The sequence below is a fragment of the Hordeum vulgare genome, chromosome 6H (assembly GCF_904849725.1).
Source record: "Hordeum vulgare subsp. vulgare chromosome 6H, MorexV3_pseudomolecules_assembly, whole genome shotgun sequence".
NCBI lineage: Eukaryota > Viridiplantae > Streptophyta > Magnoliopsida > Poales > Poaceae > Hordeum > Hordeum vulgare.
Genome location: NC_058523.1, coordinates 28100900 through 28113013, shown reverse-complemented (window position 1 = coordinate 28113013; position 12114 = coordinate 28100900). Strand labels below are relative to the sequence as shown.

Here is a 12114-nt window from a genome sequence, read left to right as displayed (position 1 = left end):
GAGGTTTAGTCAGCGGGTCTGCTACATTCAGATCCGTGTGCACTTGGCATATATTTACGTCCTCCTCCTCGACGTAGTCGCGGATGAGGTTGAAGCGTCGTTTGATGTGTCTGGTCTTCTTGTGAAACCTTGGTTCCTTTGCTAAGGCAATGGCACCAGTGTTGTCACAGAACAAGGTTATTGGATCGAGTGCACTTGGCACCACTCCAAGATCCGTCATGAACTGCTTCATCCAGACACCCTCTTTAGCCGCCTCCGAGGCAGCCATGTACTCCGCTTCACATGTAGAATCTGCTACGACGCTTTGCTTGGAACTGCACCAGCTTACTGCACCCCCATTAAGAATAAATACGTATCCGGTTTGTGACTTAGAGTCGTCCGGATCTGTGTCAAAGCTTGCATCGACGTAACCTTTTACGGCGAGCTCTTCGTCACCTCCATACACGAGAAACATCTCCTTAGTCCTTTTCAGGTACTTCAGGATATTCTTGACCGCTGTCCAGTGATCCACTCCTGGATTACTCTGGAACCTACCTGCCATACTTATGGCCAGGCTAACATCCGGTCTAGTGCACAGCATCGCATACATGATAGAACCTATGGCTGAAGCATAGGGGACGGAGCGCATATGCTCTCTATCTTCATCAGTTGCTGGGCACTGAGTCTTACTCAATCTCGTACCTTGTAAAACTGGCAAGAACCCTTTCTTGGACTGTTCCATTTTGAACCTCTTCAAAACTTTATCAAGGTATGTGCTTTGTGAAAGTCCTATCAGGCGTTTCGATCTATCCCTATAGATCTTAATGCCTAGAATGTAAGCAGCTTCTCCTAGGTCCTTCATAGAGAAACTTTTATTCAAGTAACCTTTTATGTTCTCCAAAAGCTCTACGTTGTTTCCAATCAGTAATATGTCATCCACATATAATATTAGAAACGCCACAGAGCTCCCACTCACTTTCTTGTAAATACAAGATTCTCCAACCACTTGTATAAACCCAAATGCTTTGATCACCTCATCAAAGCGTTTATTCCAACTCCGAGATGCTTGCACCAGTCCATAAATGGATCGCTGGAGCTTGCACACCTTGTCAGCATTTTTAGGATCGACAAAACCTTCGGGTTGCATCATATACAACTCTTCCTTAAGGAAACCGTTAAGGAACGCCGTTTTGACATCCATCTGCCAGATTTCATAATCGAAAAATGCAGCTATTGCTAACATGATTCTGACGGACTTAAGCATCGCTACGGGTGAGAAGGTCTCATCATAGTCAACTCCTGGAACTTGTGAAAAACCCTTTGCCACAAGTCGAGCTTTATAAACGGTCACATTACCGTCAGCGTCCGTCTTCTTCTTAAAGATCCATTTGTTCTGAATAGCCTTGCGGCCCTCAGGTAGTATCTCCAAAGTCCACACTTTGTTCTCATACATGGATCCTATCTCGGATTTCATGGCTTCTAGCCATTTGTTGGAATCTGGGCCCACCATTGCTTCTTCATAATTTACAGGTTCATTGTTGTCTAACAACATGATTGATAAGACGGGATTACCGTACCACTCTGGAGCAGCGTGTGATCTCGTCGACCTGCGTGGTTCAACAGAAACTTGAACTGGAGTTTCATGATCATCATCATTAACTTCCTCCTCAACCGGCGTCGCAATGACAGAGGTTTCCCCTTGCCCTGCGCCACCATCCAGAGGGATGAGAGGTTCGACAACCTCGTCAAGTTCTATTTTCCTCCCACTCAATTCTCTCGAGAGAAACTCCTTCACGAGAAAAGTTCCGTTCTTAGCAACAAACACTTTGCCCTCGGATTTGAGATAGAAGGTGTACCCAACTGTCTCTTTTGGGTAACCTATGAAGACGCATTTTTCCGCTTTGGGTTCCAGCTTTTCAGGCTGAAGCTTTTTGATATAAGCATCACATCCCCAAACTTTAAGAAACGACAACTTTGGTCTTTCGCCATACCACAGTTCGTATGGTGTCGTCTCAACGGATTTTGATGGTGCCCTATTTAAAGTGAATGCAGCTGTTTCTAATGCATAACCCCAAATTGATAACGGCAAATCAGTAAGAGACATCATAGATCGCACCATCTCTAACAAAGTACGATTACGACGTTCGGACACACCATTACGCTGTGGTGTTCCACGCGGTGTTAACTGCGAAACAATTCCACATTATCTTAAGTGAGCACCAAACTCGAAACTCAGATATTCACCCCCACGATCAGACCGCAGGAACTTGATCTTCTTGTTACGATGATTTTCCACTTCACTCTGAAATTGCTTGAACTTTTCAAATGTTTCAGACTTGTGCTTCATCAAGTAGACATAACCATATCTACTTAAATCGTCAGTGAAGGTGAGAAAATAACGATATCCGCCGCGTGCCTCCACGCTCATTGGACCACACACATTGGTATGTATGATTTCCAACAAGTCACTTGCACGCTCCATTGTTCCGGAGAACGGAGTCTTAGTCATCTTGCCCATGAGGCATGGTTCGCACGTGTCAAGTGAATCAAAGTCAAGTGACTCCAAAAGTCCATCAGCATGGAGTTTCTTCATGCGCTTTACACCAATATGACCCAAGCGGCAGTGCCACAAAAATATGGCGCTATCATTGTTTACTCTAACTCTTTTGGTCTCAATGTTATGTATATGTGTATCGCTATCAAGATTCAATATGAACAATCCTCTCACATTCGGTGCATGACCATAAAAGATGTTACTCATAGAAATAGAACAACCATTATTCTCAGACTTAAAAGAGTAACCGTCTCGCAATAAACAAGATCCAGATATAATGTTCATGCTCAACGCAGGCACTAAATAACAATGATTTAAGTTCATCACTAATCCCGATGGTAGCTGAAGTGACACTGTGCCGACGGCGATTGCATCAACCTTGGAACCGTTTCCTACGCGCATCGTCACTTCGTCTTTTGCCAGCCTTCGTCTATTCCGCAGTTCCTGCTTCGAGTTGTAAATGTGAGCAACAGAACCGGTATCAAATACCCAGGCACTACTACGAGAGCCGATTAAGTACACATCAATAACATGTATATCAAATATACCTGATTTTTCTTTGCCCGCCTTCTTATCTGCCAGATACTTGGGGCAATTGCGCTTCCAGTGACCCATACCCTTGCAATAGAAGCACTCTGTTTCAGGCTTAGGTCCAGCTTTGGGCTTCTTCGGCGGATTGTCAACAGGCTTGCCGCTCTTCTTCGAATTGCCCTTCTTTCCTTTGCCGTTTCTCTTGAAACTAGTGGTCTTGCTCACCATCAACACTTGATGCTCTTTACGGAGTTCAGACTCTGCGACTTTCAGCATCGCAAACAACTCGCCGGGAGACTTGTTCATCCCTTGCATGTTGTAGTTCAACACAAAGCCTTTATAGCTTGGCGGCAGTGATTGAAGGATTTTGTCAGTGATAGCTTCTTGCGGGAGTACAATCCCCAGTTCAGCTAGACGGTTTGAGTACCCAGACATTTTGAGCACATGTTCACTGACAGACGAGTTTTCCTCCATCTTGCAAGCATAGAATTTATCGGAGGTCTCATACCTCTCGATCCGGGCGTTCTTCTGAAAGATAAACTTCAACTCCTGGAATATCTCAAATGCTCCATGACGCTCAAAGCGACGTTGAAGTCCCGGTTCTAAGCCATACAAGACTGCACATTGGACTATTGAGTAGTCCTCCTTACGCGCTAACCAAGCGTTCTTAACATCCTGATCAGCCGTAGCGGGTGGTTCATCTCCTAGCGCAGCATTAAGGACATAATCCTTCTTTCCAGCTTGTAAGATTAGCTTAAGATTACGAGCCCAGTCTACAAAGTTGCTTCCATCATCTTTCAACTTAGCTTTCTCTAGGAACGTATTAAAATTCAGGATGACACTTGCGTGAGCCATGATCTACAACACAAATATATTCAAAGTGGACTTAGACTATGTTCAAGATAATTAGAGTTCAACTTAATCAAATTATATGCTAAACTCCCACTCAAAAAGTACATCTCTCTAGTCATTTGAGTGGTTCATGATCCACTTACACTATCCCAAGTCCGATCATCACGTGAGTTGAGTATAGTTTCAGTGGTAAGCATCCCTATGCTAATCATATCAACTATATGATTCATGATCGACCTTTCAGTCTCATGTGTTCCAAGGCCATGTCTGCACATGCTAGGCTCGTCAAGCTTAACCCGAGTGTTCCGCGTGCGCAACTGTTTTGCACCCGTTGTATGTGAACGTTGAGTCTATCACACCCGATCATCACGTGGTGTCTCGAAACGACAACTGTAGCAATGGTGCACAGTCGGGGAGAACACAATTTCGTCTTGAAATTTTAGTGAGAGATCACCTCATAATGCTACCGCCGTTCTAAGCAAAATAAGGTGCATAAAAGGATTAACATCACATGCAATTCATAAGTGACATGATATGGCCATCATCACGTGCTTCTTGATCTCCATCACCAAAGCACCGACACGATCTTCTTGTCACCGGCGCCACACCATGATCATCCATCAACGTGTTGCCATCGGGGTTGTCGTGCTACTTATGCTATTACTACTAAAGCTACATCCTAGCAAAATAGTAAACGCATCTGCAAGCACATATGTTAGTATAAAGACAACCCTATGGCTCCTTCCGGTTGCCGTACCATCGACGTGCAAGTCGATATTTCTATTACAACATGATCATCTCATACATCCAATATATCACATCACATCGTTGGCCATATCACATCACAATCATACCCTGCAAAAACAAGTTAGACGTCCTCTAATTTTGTCGTTGCAAGTTTTACGTGGTGACCAAGGGTATCTAGTAGGATCGCATCTTACTTACGCAAACACCACAACGGAGATATATGAGTTGCTATTTAACCTCATCCAAGGACCTCCTCGGTCAAATCCGATTCAACTAAAGTTGGAGAAACCGTCACTTGCCAGTCATCTTTGAGCAAAGGGGGTTACTCGTAACGATGAAACCAATCTCTCGTAAGCGTACGAGTAATGTCGGTCCAAGCCGCTTCAATCCAACAATACCGCGGAATCAAGAAAAGACTAAGGAGGGCAGCAAAACGCACATCACCGCCCACAAAACCTTTTGTGTTCTACTCGAGAAGACATCTACGCATGAACCTAGCTGATGATGCCACTGTTGGGGAACGTCGCATGGGAAACAAAAAATTTCCTACGCGCACGAAGACCTATCATGGTGATGTCTATCTACGAGAGGGGATGAGTGATCTACGTACCCTTGTAGATCGTACAGCAGAAGCATTAGAGAACGCGGTTGATGTAGTGGAACGTCCTCACGTCCCTCGATCCGCCCCGCGAACAATCCCGCGATCAGTCCTACGATCTAGTACCGAACGGACGGCACCTCCGCGTTCAGCACACGTACAGCTCGACGATGATCTCGGCCTTGTTGATCCAGCAAGAGAGACGGAGAGGTAGAAGAGTTCTCCGGCAGCGTGACGGCGCTCCGGAGGTTGGTGATGATCTCGTCTCAGCAGGGCTCCGCCCGAGCTCCGCAGAAACGCGATCTAGAGGAAAAACTATGGAGGTATGTGGTCGGGCAGCCGTGAGAAAGTCGTCTCAAATCTGCCCTAAAAGCCCCATATATATAGGAGGAGGGAGGGGGACCTTGCCTTGGGGTCCAAGGGACTCCCAAGGGGTCGGCCGAGCCAAGGGGGGGAGGACTCCCCCCCCAAACCGAGTTGGACTTGGTTTGGTGGGAGGAGTCCCCCTCCCTTCCCACTTCTTCCCTCTTTTTTTTTCTTTTCCTTTGATTTCTTTCTCTTGGCGCATAGGCCCCCTTGGGGCTGTCCCACCAGCCCACTAAGGGCTGGTGTGTCTCCCCAAAGCCTATGGGCTTCCCCGGGCTGGGTTGCCCCCCCCCCCCACCCGGTGAACTCCCGGAACCCATTCGTCATTCCCGGTACATTCCCGGTAACTCCGAAAACCTTCCCGTAATCAAATGAGGTCATCCTATATATCAATCTTCGTTTCCGTACTATTCCGGAAACCCTCGTGACGTCCGTGATCTCATCCGGGACTCCGAACAACATTCGGTAACCAACCATATAACTCAAATACGCATAAAACAACGTCGAACCTTAAGTGTGCAGACCCTGCGGGTTCGAGAACTATGTAGACATGACCCGAGAGAATCCTCGGTCAATATCCAATAGCGGGACCTGGATGCCCATATTGGATCCTACATATTCTACGAAGATCTTATCGTTTGAACCTCAGTGCCAAGGATTCGTATAATCCCGTATGTCATTCCCTTTGTCCTTCGGTATGTTACTTGCCCGAGATTCGATCGTCAGTATCCGCATACCTATTTCAATCTCGTTTACCGGCAAGTCTCTTTACTCGTTCCGTAACACAAGATCCCGCAACTTACACTAAGTTACATTGCTTGCAAGGCTTGTGTGTGATGTTGTATTACCGAGTGGGCCCCGAGATACCTCTCCGTCACACGGAGTGACAAATCCCAGTCTTGATCCATACTAACTCAACTAACACCTTCGGAGATACCTGTAGAGCATCTTTATAGTCACCCAGTTACGTTGCGACGTTTGATACACACAAAGCATTCCTCCGGTGTCAGTGAGTTATATGATCTCATGGTCATAGGAATTAATACTTGACACGCAGAAAACAGTAGCAACAAAATGACACGATCAACATGCTACGTCTATTAGTTTGGGTCTAGTCCATCACGTGATTCTCCCAATGACGTGATCCAGTTATCAAGCAACAACACCTTGTTCATAATCAAAAGACACTGACTATCATCGATCAACTGGCTAGCCAACTAGAGGCATGCTAGGGACGGTGTTTTGTCTATGTATCCACACATGTAAATGAGTCTTCATTCAATACAATTATAGCATGGATAATAAACTATTATCTTGATACAGGAATTATAATAATAACTATACATTTATTATTGCCTCTAGGGCATAATTCCAACACCGGATACGTAGCACCGGATGTGTATCCGGGTCCAAAGGCCCTTACCAACCGGTTCTAATACCCCTTTCTACACTAGTGTAGTCTCATCTCTATTGATCATGCCTACAAGCTTTATCATCTGAGTTACCAGATTTCTATTTCTCTTGACTACGGTGGTTGCTGCACATTAGACCAGGATTTGCTCCATCATCTGCAACATGCGATGTAGGGTGTTATATAAGCAGCTTCTACTGTAGACAATTGGCTCACATCCATGTTCATAACATAACCATCATGCACGTTACTAAGGCATGCATATTTGTGTACACCGGTGAAATTTGATGGGCAGGCTAGGACGTTCGGCACAAATAGGTTATTATTAAATGTTGTAATCATATATTTTTAATGATCAATATATATTTCATCGTGGTATCTATCTTCCACCACATCGAAGTGGAATTTATTTAGAATCTATGTTGTAATGATGAAACTGAATTGAGTATTGGAGGAGATGGATTTGTGGAGGTGTATATGCATGATATAAAATCTAACGTATAATAAAAACCTGAACATGGAAAGTAGTATATGCACATGATATGTTCTCCTTCAAAACTTCGCCTGATTATCAGGTATTCGATCTACCGCAGGTTATTTCTTCTTCCTAGATTCATTCTTCTCATGTCGCGAAGTATTGAACTTGCTAGAGTTCTTATGAAGCTTCTTCTACAATTACTAATCTATACAATCAATTTTCCACTATGATGATGACCTGGCGTTCTTTGACCTTCACGTGATGGCGACAATGTTATATGAAAAGACGCAAAAGAAGTTGTTTCAAGTGTCCTAATCTGCTCCTTTGTTGTTGTAATCATGGTACATCGAGTCATGCCTCAGAGTCCAGAAGGATCATGCCCATATTCTTACAACAGGTTTGATCTGGAGATCGTTCCATTTTGACATTTTTTTGTCCATGAGTTTATAAAACTGGATGGTACAAGATACCAATGAAACAGAAGGACACATTTCATTTGTGCGTTCTTTTCTTTATTTTTTATTGAAGTGAATAATGTCGTTATTAAACTATATAATTTTTTTTTTCATCAATAGGTAACTACTATAAGTATTAATTATAGAGAAATATATATTGTTACTTAATAATGATTGTTGCACAGGGTACAGTGGTACATGGATTTGAACAAAACATGGAAAAATGGGTACAAGGTAACTTTCGGTACGATTTACCAATAACATGCCAAGTAGTTAATTTAAGGTTTGATATCTAATATATAATATAGTTAGAAATATATATTCTCAGTTTGTCATATGGTTGTTGCAAGAGTACATGACCTAATGATATGTGAAGTTACAAAAGGCACGAAGTATATTTTGGCCACAGATCTAAGATTGATGGTAGACATGATTGCAAATATTTCTCTTTGTGTTGGAAACTACTGCAATTCTGGGCAAAAGTGAAAGCATACTAAATCTTTGGCTTTGGGACCAAAGTTCAAGACAAGCATCCTGGATCTTTCAAATGTCAAATATCTGTACGTGTTAATTGTGAACATGATTTGTTACTTTGGTAATATAGTAAGGAAGCTTCAATTATAACTTTATAAGCAGATATCATTATATTATCTACTAATGTAGGACAGATCAACATACACATGCAAATGATGGAGTTCACAAGTTTTGAATTTTGAAACACTAGGTTGTGAATCTGGTGTCCTAAACCACAACTGGCGATATAACTAATAATTGCTGACAACTTTTATTGTTGCTATATGCAGTCAAGATATATGGCTTTCATTACACTAAATAATTTGGCGAAGATTCGATCACATAGCTTGCCACGTGAACACTAATTGTTAACGGTAGAAAAAACTACTCCGTAATTGTAGAGTATGCATTTTTAATATTGATGGTAATGATAGATTTGAATATCTGTCGAAGAGTGGAAATATTAAAAATATATTAGGACTTTCTAACAATTATACTCACCTTTCTTATTCCATCGCATATATAAATACTATTTTACATACAAACTAGAGAAATTTGATGTGCTCCAGCAACTTGCAAGTGTTGGCGCAACCAAAATGATTGGAGAAGAAATACACATACAACAACAACAACAACAACAACAACAACAACAACAAACCCTTTAGTACCAAACAAGTTGGGGTTGGCTAGAGGTGAAACTCATTCTTTTGGGTTTCATCTTCATAAGAGAGGCTGAGTTTAAACATTGGCTCGCCAAGCCTATTACAATCCTCCTCCATTATGCGGGCTAATATGGTGTGATGTAATATTTAAGAAGTATTGCATTTTTAAGTTCAAATTTTCAATGCTAATTTTTTTTGTACAACTTTCAATATTAGAAGGAAATTATATTTTTGTGCCATTCTTAGCATAATTTATGAAAGAAAATGTAACATAATGAATAAAGATGCTTTATGTAGGCCACCTGGTGAATTTAAGTTAGTCAGCACATTATATTGTCATTAGAACTCATTTTTGGAGGCTAGACCGTGCAAATGCACGGGTTGACGACTAGTTTCATCCAATTTCTAGAAAAGACGTCGCACAGGAGGTATTGGCCTCTTCCTTGTGCGTGGTCTTTCTGCCCCGAGAACCAGAACCAGAGACGAGAGGACTAAGGTGAGATGCGGCTGCACGGGCTGGTGCACCGGATGACGGGGAAGAACAAGCAAGCGTGGAAGGAGGGCAATATGCAGGGGACGGGGTGCACAAGATCCCCGGCGACTTCAACGCCTCCCTCCTCGACGGTGTCCCCAAGATCCTCGGCAAGGACGATGGCGTCTCGTTTCATCTCGTCAGCGCCACCGCACCCAACCCCCGTAAGCAGACGCCTCCTCTCCCTTCCCTCTTCCTCCCACCCACTCCCTGCATCGCTGAACGCACCACGCCGCCGTGTGACCGCTGGTTCTCCGCTCGCATGTCTTTCAGTTTTCCTCTTGGCGTTGTTGCTACTGCCACTGGATTCAGCTCCAACAAAAAAAAGAGACGGTCTGAATTGATTTGATTCGTTTCCTTTTCTCAGCGGAGGCGCGATCCATTTATCAACCCCCGTACACGTATTATGTTTTATGTTTTCAAAGTTGTCTGGCCGGAGCAAAGTCATCAACCAATGTCATCTTCTAGTCATTATTTGTTTATCCGAGTCACTCACTGTAACTCGTACTACTTGTGGCTGTCTGAAGCTTTATTCAGTAATATACATGGAGAACTACAAGTTGATTTGAAGAGCGGACCATGTTGATAAACTGTAGCATTTCAGCTTGTCGTTCCTACTAGGACCCCCTGCTGACCTGCTTCGTTTACTAATCTAATCAGGGATTAAGCTTGCCAACAAAAAAGGAAGGAAGAAAGAAATACCCGTTTTTCTCCATGGAAGGAGGGAGGGACGTCTTGATCTTAAGTGACTCACTGGAAGCAACTGAGGGAGGTAAGATGCATACTCAACTTGCTGGTTTTCCAAGTTTCTGTTTAATCCAGCTAACTAGCTTAGCTTAGCTTGTTTGTGGTACGTACATTGCACGTTAGGCATGATAGATCCCGTGGATCTTAGGCTAGATGTGTTCGGATGATATAGTAGATTAATTACCTTGTGATGAACTCGATGAGTTCCCTCCGGCGACCGTCATGAGATGGTGACGACGGTGGGGAAGGAGAGAGAGATCCGGTAGTGGCGGTGATGGACTTCCCATCGCTTCAGTGCATCCCTCTAGATCGGATTAGGGTTGGAGGGTGGGGAACCAGTGGCGGCGGCGAACCTCGTAACCCGTGACATGGTCCCCACCTCCTCTACATATAGCACTGTGCGACAGGGGCCCACCAGCCTTGCTTGGGCTGGACGCCCCCGATCAGGGCGTGAGTCAAGGTCCAATGGGCCGTTGGGCCCATTGGAAAAGAGATCAATCTAACAAGGTACACCCCCTACTGAATTTCTTTGCTTTTTTATTCGGATTAGCATGTGCCCTACTCCATGGACAAGGAGGACAACCTTGAGATTACCAGGCGGACATGGACGCCTCCAACGAGGCCTAAACTCTCCACTATGACCACACAAGGTCGACCCCCCCCCCCCCCCCTCAAAATATATATCTTTATCGCTTCTCTATTTTGCCTAAATTTCATGTTTGGTTGCGATGAGTTCTATTAATTATGTAGGTGGTCATCCTGCTGTTGCAAAGATTTTCATTTGTTTGCCTGCAGCACGGCCAGTTGCATGGTTTCACTTTTTTCTATCTACAAGCCCTGCTAGTAGTGACTTCCTTCCAGGGTTTTTATCTATGTTCCTGCCACATCAAACAAGCTTTCCTCGGTTGATGGTATATACATCAAAGTGGTGCTGTTTGCAACACCTATTTAGTTATACTGAAAAAAATATGAATGCCTCTTCTTCTATACATATATGTGTGTGAAGGATGAATGACATTTACATGAATGAATGATTTACACGTACACTAGTAGTCCTTGACCTGCTTCTTGGCATCGGCAAGTAGTATGATGCTACTATCTGATCAGTTGTGTTACTGAATGATTGTTTGTGCCTTTATTTGATCTGCCTGCTGTGAGCTAATAATCCGTTATATTGTACTCCCTCCGTCCCAAAATTCTTGTCTTAGGTTTGTCTCGAAATGAATGTATCTAAATACTAAAACATGACTAGATACATTCATATCTAGATAAATCTAAGACAAGAATTTTGAGACGGAGGGAGTGCATGGACAAAACTGTAGGACAGTGTTTCGGACCTTTTTTTGTTGCTATTTTTTATGGACTCAAACTATTGTTCAAATTCATATCATATTTGCTCCTGCTGTATGATGTGTGTGTTGTTACTGATTGGTCACTTGAGGTTGTTTTGCTGATGAATGAATGGTACTATTTCAGTTTGTGCCTGATATAGCTAGCTGCTCGCTTTTATTTTTTACCTAAATAATATTGCTACTGCATAGACATTGTTTGGCTGAAGGGGAGCCTTGGCGCAGTGGTAAATCTGTTGTCTTGTGTCCATGAGGTCACGGGTTCAAGTCCTGGAAACAGAGCTGCATGCACCGGGCTGTCCTTTATAGACATTGTTTGTCTACTGCTCTTGTCCCGTTC

At 43.4% G+C, this 12114-nt stretch overlaps 1 long non-coding RNA gene across 1 annotated transcript; it reads left to right on the top strand.

The window, feature by feature from the left end:
* The first annotated feature begins 10975 nt into the window (after nucleotides 1–10975).
* On the top strand, nucleotides 10976–11341 carry LOC123403358. Its single transcript, XR_006611457.1, has 2 exons — nucleotides 10976–11075; nucleotides 11176–11341. It is a non-coding gene; the product is annotated as an uncharacterized LOC123403358 (long non-coding RNA).
* Nucleotides 11342–12114: the final 773 nt, after the last annotated feature.